The sequence below is a fragment of the Amphiprion ocellaris genome, chromosome 5, assembly GCF_022539595.1.
Source record: "Amphiprion ocellaris isolate individual 3 ecotype Okinawa chromosome 5, ASM2253959v1, whole genome shotgun sequence".
NCBI lineage: Eukaryota > Metazoa > Chordata > Actinopteri > Pomacentridae > Amphiprion > Amphiprion ocellaris.
In genome coordinates this window covers 15,343,718-15,357,762 of record NC_072770.1, presented here as the reverse complement: position 1 = coordinate 15,357,762, position 14,045 = coordinate 15,343,718, and the positions used below count along the sequence as shown (strand labels likewise).

General features: G+C 40.4%; 1 protein-coding gene across 11 annotated transcripts in view; it reads left to right on the top strand.

Moving 5' to 3' along the window:
* chl1b (cell adhesion molecule L1-like b) overlaps positions 1-14,045 on the top strand; it is a 61,875-nt gene that overhangs the window by 5,619 nt on the left and 42,211 nt on the right. The window contains exon 2 of one of the 11 annotated variants that reach the window (XM_035943968.2): positions 415-539. The exons of the other annotated variants lie outside the window; for them this stretch is intronic. The gene's annotated coding sequence lies outside the window, so the exon portion shown is untranslated. The remainder of the gene's footprint in view (positions 1-414; positions 540-14,045) is intronic. 11 annotated transcript variants of the gene reach the window in all.

Below are 14,045 nucleotides of genomic sequence, written 5' to 3'. Positions count from 1 at the left end.
GTTTACTGTTATTACCCTAATTTGTTGTGTTGGCATGCTAACATTTGCTAATTAGCACTAACCACGTACAAGTAAAGAAGCTGAAGAGAATGTTATTTATTTTGCATGTATTTACCAACACCAAGTTAAACAGTTTAAATGATGGCAGCAAGTGAAAAGTGATTCCCACAGTTATACATAAGGACAGATACTTCACTTTGTAAAGTTACCTTTACACCATGTAAAAAATGTAAAGCAATAATATATTCAGGTCCAGTTTTTCATGCTCTGTCCCAAATTCAGAAATAATGACAGTCACAATTGATGTGGTGCTGCACAAGTCTGGAGCTTGATCGCTTCTTTGAGATAATGTGTCCCTTAAATGCTGCAGGAGTCTGTCTAGAAGTAGGTGAGTAATATGTGTCTCTGTGACAGGGTCTGCTGGGAGGGCAGCAGTGCTGTATGTCCAGAGGCTTCCCGTGGGACCTCATTACATCGTGTTGGGCTCCGTTGGGTACTGTAAGTGGACTGTTGGGACTCCCAAACCAGTGCAGCTCTAGGTATGTTGATTTGGTGTGAACATGAGAGTCCTGTGTCTGCTCTGCATATTAAGAGCCTGTTTACTGGCCCATTGAGACCTCGAGTCAAGCACAGCGGTATCCAAATGAGAGATTAGCGAGCAGATGAAGCATGATTAGAATCATGAAACAAAAAGGTTGAGCTGAGTTGTCAATTTGCTAAGTGGACTAACACGTGAGGAAAAAGTGTTTAATCCCCCTTTTTTTCTACCGTAATCCATTTGTCCTAAATCGTCATTGAGGTTTGAGAATGCGCAGATAAAAAAGTACCTCATCGTTTCATCCTAATAGGGATACAAGGTTTTATTAACCTTTTCACAATGTAAAAATTTTAAATATAGATTGGCTTGTCCTGCACCATAGCTCTGTTATTGGCTGCCATGCTCACGATTGCAGTATTTTGTTCCCAGTGCGCAGCAGGCCTTTTTATTTTAACATTTTCAACAGTTTTTGAAAGTATGATAGTTTAGAAAACTCGTTGCATTGTCTTTTAGGATTTTCAACAAAGAGCCAGAGCTCAGCATGTTTACTTCTTAATGTACTCACCCCTAGACAGAGCAAATGTTGAGTGAAAGAATCTTGCCAAACTGGTATGAATCCAAATTAATTCATCAGCTTGGGGGAGCTCCGATTTCCATTTTTACAAGTGTGACCCGCCGACCACCAGCTATGAACCACAGACCTTCTTGACCTCATTATTTTTATAGCTCCAAATTTTTTTGGGTGGAAACCAGGACTTCTTGCAGAGCACGCTTTTATTGGCTCATATTGGATTGCAAACGATCTCACCTTGTAACACTTTCTGTGGTTTGCAGTCGAGTTGTAATGAGAATCAGGGGATAATTTGCAAGCAAAATGAGACCAGTCCCGAGGTCTCATTCTGGTTAGGTAGAGCTATTAGGATGTTGGGACTTGGTGCTAAATTACTAAACATTTTAGTCATGAATTGACTCATTCTGGAACACAAGAGGGTAGTGGTAGGGGTGAATACTGTTTAATTGCATTAGCTAATCAGTGTGATGCAAACTTCCCTCTACACAACTACTGGAGTGTAGTGCTCATTATGAAATGCCAACCAGATTAGCATCCACTATAATTGGAATAATTTTCCTTTTAGAAAGTAGGCAGCAAACTGTAATGTAGAAGCTTTGATTTCCTGGAAGACAGTAGAGTTGGTAGATCACAGTGTGGATATACTTTGTGAATGTTGTACATGGCTTTGTTTTTTTGAACCTCGGCAGCATACCAGAAAATATAAAACAGATCACACAGTAAGTAGAAAGTAAACTTGACAACTTCAACAGTTAGTTTTTACCAAAAGCTCTTCTTACAAAAGATTTCAATGTTTTCCTTGAAATAGCATCCATGCTTTGTTCCTTTACAGAAATACAGCCGTAGGGTCTTTCTTTTGGCCATGATCCCACAAGGGAGAAAATATTGTATTTTTGTGCATTGACTGTGGTGCAAACTGTGAATTTCTTCAGCACAGAAAGAAAAATACAGGCTATCTATAATTAACTAGCATAGTAAACTTGACAAAATGCACAACCAAAGAAGGGAAATAATGTTGACATTGTTCTGTCACAGAGGCATTGCATGACTAACAGGTATGTGCTAATTTGCTACAATGGAAAACTGCAGATACTTTTGGAAAGAAACAGATGTTTGTTTCAGATTAATCCTGTTAATGTTAAGAGGAACAAATACTTTATAGATAAAAATAGTGCCCTGCAGCCCAGTAATTAGTTGTTTTGGCTTCTCTGCCTACATTCGTCATTGTGGAATCCTCTTATCTAGGGTTGCACTTGTGTTACTTTACCTAATAAATTGTTTGAGGTTTAGGACTTCAAACCTTGCTTTGCTTAGAAGTGATTAATGAATAGCTGATGAAAATGTCAAAACAGCAATCTGTCTGGCTAAATCTGGTTTGTGTTTATTACATTCTGTCGGCTCAGGTCAGGTTAAAACAGAATCCACATTGGTCTGAGCCAGAATTTTTCAGCTCTGTTAAAATTCGACAGTCTGTGTATGAGCAAACCCTGCACCATTTCAGTATGAGAGCTTTGCCAATTTGAAAAGGCTTAAAGGCTTCAAGCAATGGCTTTGAGAAACAAAAACAGATCAATAGAGGTGATCCGAGAGAAATCCGACTTTGATATCCTGGGCTTCAGCCTGGAAATGCTCCCATCAGTCTTGGTGTGACATGAAACATGGGCTTTTTTTTTTTTCTTTTTTTTTTTTTGTCTGGATGAATGCTCGTTTCTCTGTGGCTTTCTGCTGACCCTTCCGGTTTCCTGTGGTGTGTCATAAGCCAGAGGCAGTGTGTCATCTTCCCCAGCAAGAACATCTGGGTGGCCCTTAGTTGTGCGATTCACCTTCAGCACCACAACTCCTTCAAACACGCTGCTCTCTTCAGTGTTGTCTTAAACACTGACATTTGCATTTAAATTGACTTCATGCTGTCATGATTTATTTTCTTGAGAGAGTGACAGAGTTTTGTCGACGGCTTTGCCTCTAATTCTCTTGCATCTGCCACAAGTGTGATAACCGCAGCAGGATTATTATTCAGTGACAACGGGGTCTTAACTTTGTTTCATAGAGCACTGTAGCCGCACACCAGCCACAGACCACTTGTTTCTCACAAATTCTCATGAAACTGGGTTTTAAATTCTAGTCAGTCATGCTTGATGGCTTTTCTCATGAATTAATTGTAGAAATGGAAAAAAAATATGTCTTCACATTGGGGAGAATATTGAACTCTGAATGTTCTTTCTATGAATTTGGTCAGTTTCTTAAACGAAGTCAAACCTCTGCTTGATGGAGTTTTCACACTATCCGGGACTTGTTTAACATTTCAGATTCATTTGTAAAGCAGACTGACATGTTGTTGTACATTTTTTGCATTTGTTCTTGTCCTAAAACAGGTTTTGTTATCTCCAGTAGCTCCACAGTCACTAAAAGGTAATAGCACCTGTTTAGTGTTTGCTTTCAGCAAAAAAATACATGTATTAATCTGAAGCTCTTTGATGTCACCTCTCTGATTTATCCACCTTACAAAAATAGTCAAACAACAGACTGCCAGCTCTGCAGGTGTCATGATAATTTAGGGGGCCATGGTGTTCATGGGATGACAGTTTGACACAGGATGTTTGCAGAGATCACCACGGAAAGTGAATATAATTGACACTATTAGCCTTCAGGTCTGTCAGTTTTCTGACAGTTGACAAGTTCACGAGTGTCTTACAGACAATAAATTCACACCTCCTGTTTTTAAACCATTTTACACTTCAGTAATCCCTTCTAAACAGCTACTTGCCCCAGCTGAGCCACAGTTTGAACCCTGTGTAATGGATTCGTGATAATCTTTTTCAGAATGTGAATCACAGGCCTACATGCTATCATGAAAGACAGTCTACAGGTCTGATTCCCCCAGAGTGCGTATTCTTGCCGTCTTGTTGAGCTGGTGCCGTATAGGCCCCTTGGCACTGCTATGTGGTGTAACTCACCTGCTGTTGAAACATTTGGATCATATCCCTGAGCAGTGAGCAGTCCCAGGTTCCCCATTTGCAGTCAGACTAAAGTTACAGATGGCTTTGCTTCTTCCTGGGGTTCGGCATTGGAAGAGGTGCCGAGAGTTTGAAGGTTAAAGGCAGGTCTTCTTCTGTTGTTCCGTGTCGAATGTCATTACTAACACACTGAGGCCTCTTTAATACTTGAGCTGCTCTTTTTCTTCACCACCTGCAGTGCGATGGGGTTTTGGCTGGGGTCGAAAGTGTGCCAGAAACACTGCTATTAACCCTGTGTATTGTGTCTTTCTATGAAGGGCAGTCCACTGGCAGACTCTTCGCCTGTTCATAATAGAAACAGGCTGCATTCCTTCCAGTGAGCACCGACATAGTTTTCTGGCTCTCAAAGAACCTTCATGCAGATTTTGCAGCAGTGGATGCTCTTTTCTTCCCCATTTACCCAACCCTCATTTTTCAACCCTGTTTAGACCGAAGCTGCTCCTCCTTGTATTGTTTTAGCTATCTCAGTCATGAAGTAAACAACATCCTTCCTCTCACTCGCTATACAACCAGAGTGTAAAGAACTGTTCAAATAGAACGAAAAACAATGAGTCTTCTCGAGGGTGTGTAGGAGTGTGTCTTAACTTCACAAAGAGAGACTGATGCCTTGCTTGTAAGTTGACAGAGGCATGTTAGCATCACAGTGAAGAGAGGAGGATTTTCCAGCAATCACAGCAGTCTTATTTTGATCCACTGAATCACAGAGATGTAAAGTACCACAGAGACGCTGTTGCACTCCATGTGTGATAGCATAGATATAATACTGTTAGTGATAGCAACCCTTCTGGGGAAAATCTGTGCTGTTCAGATACATCATTTAAATATGTTGCTCGTGCCTCTCAAAAATGGTACAGATCAATTTTCTTTTTCTCAACTTGAGCTGAGTTAATTACTTATCTCACAATATTTGCCTGTAAATTGTACACATTGATCGTAGCTAGTAGTGGAGTTGTAATCTAAATTCTCCATGTGATACCGTAACACAGATGGAGGAGCAGCTGTTGTTGAATGAATTAGTCCTAAAAATGTTAAAATAATCAACCAGGCCTGGACCCTTTTACATTATTTGGTGACTGCATTCTTACTAGCCCAGACAGACGGAAAAAAACACTGAATATGTGGTGTGAGTAATGGGTATTCATCGTCTGTGTGGTGATTCATGTTGTATGTAGCTAGAGGAGCATGCAGTTACTGAGCGTGTGTGTGTATTGACAGTGGAGTCACATCAGTCTGTCTTTTTTTTTCTTTTTAATGAATTGTAAAATGGAGGCCAATACTGATCAAGCCAACCGTAAGCAGGATTCCATTACGATGCTCCGACCTCACACTGGCTCTAAAAGGAACAAGAGGGGGGATTTGTTTTGCTCAATAAGTGGTGAAAGTGGTTCAAAATGCTTCCCTCACCCCACACAGTGACTGATTTATAAGACCGCATGTCCTCCTTTTCCTGCTGCTGTTAAAGCGGGAGGTAGAGCCAATAAACTGATGGTGTTGCTTTGCTTCTCTGTCACTGTCCGTAAACAGCACTCAGATTGAAGGCTGGAGTTGACCACTGGAGTCCACTGCTTTGATCTGCCTAATTTGTAGATTTGCTTTTTCCTCACAGACTACTTTCTTTCTTAACAGGAGCTTTTAGTCTGAGTAGCAGTGTAAACAATTTACATGAAAGAAAGAGAGAAATAGAAAAGCAGGTTTTTATCAAAGCTTTATGTGCTCCAGTGCATCAAAGGGATATCGTTGTGAGCCATGTGGTTCCTGTCTTGACCCAGTAAATGCAGAACTACTATCTACTCAAGAGCATGTTAGGCAATCCTTCCCAGTCTGACCAGAGCCGGGAGCTCTGGTGCCCAGAATGCAGAGCACAGCAAGTCCACAGCCATCATCATTAGAGCTGCACTGCTGTGGACACTAATGGCTGTCCCCGTTCTGCTGCCGCTGCACATTCAGAAGGCTCATCTGAGACTCGACAGTGTGAACACATGAATTAATTCAGAGGGCTGAATTCAATGTTCTTGTTCCTGCCTTTAAAACAGGGTGCAAAACGTAGAAATCTTTGTAGGCAAGAGCCACCACAAGTACATTAGTGGTGATGCCCTCTTGCTGCAAGCCCTTGAATCATCTATGGAGGCTAATTGGGAAGCTTGTCCTCGTTTATCTTCATTTAAGGGCTGGAAAAGATGGCGTTGTTTACTTGTTTCAATATTGAGAAGGGGGAGGCGGAGAGTAGAGACAAACAGTGGTGGCAGTGTTAAACTGGGGGATGGGGTTGGTAAAATTGATGTGCTGTGGATGTGCTCTCCCTGGACTCACTCTAATTGTGTTTTAAGATTTCAAATAGCCAAATAAGCACCTTCAAATTGAAAGTGCTCGAGCATCAGGAGGTGATGTTGTAAATCTGCTTGCATATTTCAATGGAATGAGGATTTATTACCCATATTTCCCCATAAAGTGTTAAATGCAGTATTTGCAAATCAATACAGGGTCATGACAAGGCACATTCATCAAGTTTGTTTATTTCTTCAGTCATGGTGAAAAGCTTTACATGGCCATCGTTTTCCAATTACATACAAAGGCGGATATAGTGGAACCCCCTTTCTCTTGTTTTTGTAGTGGCGGTATAGATTTTCAGCCATCCAAATGAACTCTTTAGAGCCTGCAGTCATCGCGCTTGGCCTGTTCCCTGGTTTCCACCACAATCGTTCCCTTCTCCAAATACACCCTTTTACAAATCATTAGGCTTTCACTGTAGTGTGACTTGGTGTGTGCCTGAGAGCTTGCAGTAAATTCACTGTTTGTCATAGGTAGAATTAAATCAGCATGGTTCCCTGTTGTCACTGCCACTTAAGAGGCTTTTCTGTTACAGCCTTATATATTTTATTATGTCCAAGCCCAATAAGATGCAGATAGATCTTGCAGGATTTCATCCTACATAGTTTGTGATTTATTTTTGACTTCTGACTCCAATTTGATTCTGGCAAATACGGCATTACTGAATCTGCTTAGTTCAGTAGCGGCACTCTGTCTTTACCTGATGACAATCAATACTTACATTTCATGAAATCAATTCCTCATATGGAGCAGAGGCTGGGGACTCCCATGCTGCTCTGGGGCTGGTTCCTGCCAAAAACGGGGCTTCTGAAGCCAGTTCTGCTAATGACTGTCTGGTGGAAAATACTCTAACGATAGTATATCAGCTGATTTTTCTGTAGTGTTGACTTTCAGAGTAGTGACAATGACAGGAGAACGGGCTGTTTTACGGCTAAAAAATGAATATATTCTCACTGTTCTTATCTGGAATATGCTGCTCTGTGTTGTATGATGTACTCTGATACCAATCTGTCTTTGTTAAGCCAATGTCCGGCTCTAATATCAGTCTGGCTCTAATTTTTAGTTTTAATCATATTATTGTGATTCCTGGCCAATAGAGTAATCACATTTGCCTTCCAGATATATTAGCGGTTGGCAATGGCAAAACCAAAAACACATAATTAGGTTTCATGGCAGAAGGTTACAGTCACTCATCCAAGGTAGTTTAAGTGTACAAACCCTGTATAGCTTGTCGCGAAAACATTTTTAGACATGCTTACATTTGTTATTCGGTGGAATGGATATTGAAGTATACTCTAGAGTAACTTTGTCTTTTGGTGACACTTTTGGTTTTACATTTGCCAGTTTGAGCAGTACACTGGATCTCGTTCACTTGGATTTTGATCAATTCTGTTTTTCAATAACCTTGTTCTGGATTAGCAACCGAGTGCTCAGGCACCACAGACAACTGGTGGTAGAAAATCAAAGCCGTCTGCTGAAAGGTGTACTCACGTTGCTAAGATGCAGTGTACTGACCATTGTTCATCATCAGGCACAGCTGAGGAGTATGCATTATGGATGAGCTCGTCATTCCACATGTAACACATAAACTGTTGAAGGTTTTGAGATGAAAGCTGGGATGCCAGACAGCGAAGAGCCTGCCTCACACTGACCACAGATCCTGCTGTGACCACAGCACGAGATAGAATCAGAGATCAATCAAAGCCTTCATTAATGGAGCCAACTGCGGAGATGAATTCTTCTTGGTCTATTACCGGCTTCCTAAAAAGCAACACGGTGGAATCCATTAGGCACTTGTGTCTTCATGACATCTTACATCTGTGGGTATGTGAAAAGAAGACAGAGTGCCAATTGAAGTGTAAATATGAACTTTTGGAATCTGTTAAGGGCATGCACATGAGGTTGAGTTTGTCCTCTGTCACAGATAGAAAAGGTCATAAATGAAGCAGATTGTCTCTTATTGACTCGTTCTGTTTGATCTAAATCCCCCTCAGTCACACACGAACCTGATAGTAGGGCGGGCAATATTTAGCATACAGTATTTGTATTGTATGTTTCCAGTGTTTATTGTGATAGGTACTGGCAGATATGTAACAACTGTGAAGGTTTTATATACATTTATATATATGTATAGTGATATCATTTTAGCACTGACTTTATTTTGCATATTACCGAATAAAAACAAAATGTTTTCTAGTAGAGAATATACTGTCAAATGTTCTCTCCATGCTGTCCCAACTTCAAAATGTCCAAAACAGAGCAATTCCTAAACCTCCCTTTAATAGAGTCTTTCAGGGAGGCACAGGAAGAGGAACAAATGCCTCTATTCAGTAGCGTCCAAAATGCTAATGCCTCCGGCTCTTAACACGTTTATAAGGGTTCCCATGTCACGACATGGCATAGTCCAGCCCTAATGGTGACTGTGGCTGGGGACTGCATGAAAAAGACAGGCACATTACAGAACATGACAAATATGATAACAGGACTGCTGGTTTCCTGGGGAACAGGGCATCTGAATCCCCCTTTATCCTCATGGAAGATGCATGCTAACATGTTATGTCACACTGAAGATTGAAGTTTCCTTTTTTCTTGGAATCTTGAATCACTTAAACTTCTGTTGGGAACAGAACATTCACACTAACATTTAAAACATCTATAAAAAGTAACTGGCATTCTATAGTTTGTTACTGTAACAGCACAGCTCAGAACAGTTTAATCACGGCTTTGGTGACTTGTTTAAAAAGAGAAAAGGGGCAATAAAGTGACCAATAAGCACAGGTGCTGTCATTGAACTTTTGACCGTTCCACTAGGTTATACTCAATTCCAGTAACTATGTGCTTCCACATGTAAATGATGGCAACAGAAGTTCCTCTATTGGAGAAATTTTCTGCAAGCAAATAATGAAGGTTAGGCAGGGTTTAGTGATTGCTTGCGAAAGTAATTATTCCTTATCTGCATGGGTGCTGGAAGGCAGTTTGTGGAGCAGCCAGCTCCAGCCTATAATCCTTTTTTGGATTGATATTATGTCAACTGCTCAAAAGGTAATTCTCAAATGACATTCCGGCCAACTTGTAGAGCAGGTCCAGTGTTGTATTGACCAGCTGGAATGATTAGACAACAGAGTAAATCAAACCTTTCTCTCAACCCTTAATTCCATTTTCAATATGTCATTTCATGATACGATGCATACTGCTGTTTGAAACAGATCTGTTGACAAGACAAACATTAGGTGTTATTGAACTGTTGAGGTGATAAGGTGGAATCTGGCAGAACTACACTCTCAGTAGTGGTATTGATGTTTAGCAAAAAAACTGGATGAACACTGGTGTACAGGGAGTGGGAAATGCTAGGACAACAAATTGACAAACTGTCATCAATGTGACTTTTAACTGGACTGAATTACTTTACATGTGGTTTCTTCCTCTAAACACTGTCATTATGCCCATTTCCATGCAGCTGTTTATTTACACATTTTTAATTTCCAGTTTTACTTGCTTTTTTTTAAAAAAAAAAACTTTTTACGCTTGTGAGAAAACTTGATGGATCAATTTTAGGTAAATGCTACGAAGTGCAATACTGAAATCACTGGACTTACATTCAGGCTTCCACTTTTACCTGAACTCTTTAAAGAGAACATGACCATCATGTTTGTTGTTCAAAGCTTTCCATCATGGTAAGGCATTAATGCTTTGTTTTCCTTTGTTTGAATGGTGCTCTTTCAATTACTTCATCTCATCGTGCCCTCTTCTTACTGCTTATTTCAGTTAACTAACTGTAGAGTTGGTACAACAGTACCACCACTGTACATAGTACAAAATTCTATGTTATTATTTTAATTACATTTGCCTGGTTAGAGTGGTTATGTGTAGAAAATGAAGAGAAAAATGGTGAGAAAAAAATCATAAATATACTTCTATGTGCATTTGTGATGTAGATATTTAAAATTAATTCCTCTATTTGTTTCATAAATGCAAGGATTATGAGTTTTAAGTATTTCCCACCATGTCTAAGGCTGCTACACAGACAGCCTTTGTTTGATCAAATATGTGTGTATTGTGTCATGAACAAATAGCCTGGCAAAAAAAAATAAAAATCACTTTTATCCTACTATTGCTCAGACAGTGACATATCCTTTTTGACGCACCACCTTTGTTGTCATTGTTCGACAGTTCTTTTCTCAGGTTGTTTGAGTGTACACTGCATCTTTACCTCCGCAGCTTTTAATCTGTTGACATTATCAAAAGCATCAAAAGAAACACCGAGGTTGGTACCTTTAAATCAACAATAGCTCTTCACTTTTGTGCTGTTTGCCTTTGGATGCTCAGTCTTGGAGTGCACAATATTGTGTGTTCAGTCATCAGTTAATCTGATTATCAAGCCACCAAACGGATCTACTGGGAGATCAGCTGCATGCCGGTTCTCCATCAGCCAACCTGTTACTGGGATCTACTCCAAACCACAAAACAAATCTATATTGCGCCAGTATATGTAGTAGCATGCATGATAATACACCTCTTGCTTCTGTGGATGAGTCTGTAGATACAGATGGCGTGCCAACAGTAATGATTTTTAGCTCCATTTCTTTCCCTCAACCTGTCCCATTGTGGGTTCGATTTTATGATTAAGCAAATCGGATTTTATCCCACTCAGTGCAGATGCTAGACCACAGCATAGCGGCTAAATGCTGCTGCTCCATCAGCACTTGAACATACACTCACAACCTGAGGAAGCCAGTCTCCTTTTGCTCTAACCACTTGATGCCTCTTGAGACCTGAACGAGTCCCCTCTTTGCTCATTTGAAATCTAGAGCTTTCTACGGCTGTTACCTCTCAACCTCCCACAGTTAAAAGCTTAATACAGCATGTAGCAATGGAAACTAAATACATATCCTGCAAGGCATTCGGTAATAGGACTTAATAGTTTCATTTTTGTTATATGCTGTGGTTTCTCAATACTGGCATGTTGTGTAAAAAAAAAAAGAAAAAAGAAAAATGTTTGGCAACTGGGAACATGAGAGCTGCAGTCAAGGTCAACACACATGACACAAATAAGTATTGATTGACCTACAGAGGGTGCTATAATTGTCTCCTACTAACTCAGCATCACTGTGCTTTATGTATGGAACCATTGCAGCATGCTTATGCCAGGAACAGCTGATGATGTGTGTTTACAGGATTCAAGTGTTAATTTATTGATATTGTTGAAAGTTTTTTTTTGTATTTTTTTTTTATGACAATAGACTAAGAAATCTTTCTTGCCCCGAATACTGTTCTGATATCTCTCATATTTAGTGAATTAAATGAATATGTCTGTGTTTTATTTTACATAGAGTTATATAATAGCGTGAGTATTGAATGCTAATAAAGCAGGGAAAGCTATCACAAAAATTATCTGTATTTCAACTTTTTCTTTAGTTGCTTTGGATTTGTGGGATTGGTATTTCCTTGCATATGTGGAGACTTCAAATCTCGATGAAAATCTGTTTTTATCTTTATACTGGGTAATACTGACATTAAACTTAATTTCCATAATAGACATCAAACTAAGTTACCAATTGGCATAATAATAAATCCCTTTGTGAGAAAAAAAAATAGTGCTTGGGTCTCCTCTATATGACTTTTACTACAACAAACAGCAGACCTCCACCCACTTGCAAAAAAAACAAAGCGATATTCTGTCTTCAGGCAGAGCTTTTGATGTTAACCTGACAAAGGCACCAACTCCAAAAGCCCCTTTCATTGGATTTTTTAAATGCCCCATGTGTCCTTTCAAGTTGTGAAAAGATAACTCTCTGGGTGTGCCTTGTGTTTCAGTTTGAAACAGGCATTTGTTTCATTTCTTTGGATATCCTTTCAAGTGGTAGCAGCTCGAGAGCTTAAAGCTCATGATTTGATATCGGTGTCACTGTCCTGTGGTTATATTTCCTGTTATATGATTTGTTCCACAGTGATACCATTCGACTTTACCATTGGCGCACATAAATAGTAAATTAAAGAAGCAAACCTACCATTTTCTCCCCCAGGAACAGAGGAATTTTGCCCTGAGTCACCAGGTGCTGCTTTATGCACATCCATAAATTTCTAAGGTACCCTGTAATTTATGAAGCCGTCCATGTCATGTATGGGGTTATAGGCAAATGTCAGATTCTTGCACTTCCTCAACAGGCCCCTCCAGACACGGTGAATAATTTATATTGATTTTAAGTTTTATAAGTCACTGCTACCCAGAGTCCCAGGTATCCTGAACTTTGCCTAATTCTCCTGGAACATATGTAGCATAAAAAATATAACCAGACACAGTTGAGTAGAATCCATCAAATGAAGCCAGGAGGGTTATTTGCATGATAGTACAGTTCCCGGTATACTTTATAGAATTGTGCCCGTGGGCTACTACACCTGATGCTGGCTAATTGGCTATCAGGAGAGGTCCTGAGAAGAATAGGGATACTGGTTTCCCACCAGTGCATGCTTCCCATGGTCAAAAGTAAAGACAAGCAAGAAATATGTGTTACTGCTGTGTGGTGGGTTGTCCTAAAGTGACATATTTTTAGGTAAATATTGGATAGTCAAGGATTCCCCCACTGTTTCTTAGGCAAAGCAACATCTAGACAGATTTGTCAGGCTCCTCCACACTGAGGTGATGTTCTTTTAATGTGCTATGAGGACAAGGATTGAAAAGTGGTGCAGCCAGCCTATTGACAAGCATGTCTGTGTAAAAACATACACAGACGAGGCCTCGCCCTCAAAAGCCCCAACACCCCCTCACACACAGACATCTTTAATTCGTCTCAAATGTTGGTCCTGCCTCCTAAACTCTCACTGTGCGTCCATGTGAGACGGAGCCCACCAACATTTTCCATTGCAGGATTAGCTAGCTTTGTAGCGCGACGGGCTGCTCTGCCTCAGTGGTCCTAAAGGGCTGACCCGAGGTGTATGTATGAAGAGGTGGCCAGCAGGACTCTCCTTAAAAGGCTATTAGGTTCTTGCTGCTTATTATGAGTGGGCGTGTGACTAAATTATCTGTCCTGCTTTCCCTTGTCATAGGACTATAGGTGGAAAAAAGCCTATTTTCCGGAAATAATTAATTCTCCTTGTTGGCATAATAATATTTTGGAGAGCACGTTGCTAGTGAGTTGTGTGTCTCTCGATGAAGCTTTTCTCTGACAGGTGGGGCTGCTGCTGATGGAGATGATCATCTTCTCATTTTGCTTCCTGCCTCCAGGACCTTTCCATTAAATTACAACTGAGCCGCCCTCTCTGGAGAAGAGGATTGGATTCAGTCTTGTGTGTGCACTTGTGTGAGCAGGTCTCAGCATATGTGAGTGCAGTATACATGTGCGTATGTTTGCACACACACTGCCAGTGTGTGTGTGCTGATCCCTCCAACCATTTGGACGGCTCTGTGTCCAGGGTGTATCTCAAAGCAGAGCCAAGCCTGGTTACCATGCCTACACATTTCGAAGACAGACACCGCGTTTATCTTAATGAATTCATTTTCAAGCTTATGTTTGCCTCCGTATTCTCTGTCAGCTGTGTACACACTCTAAATAGTTGTGGAGTAGAGGCCTTTTCCTTTGCTGAAAGTGACCTGGGG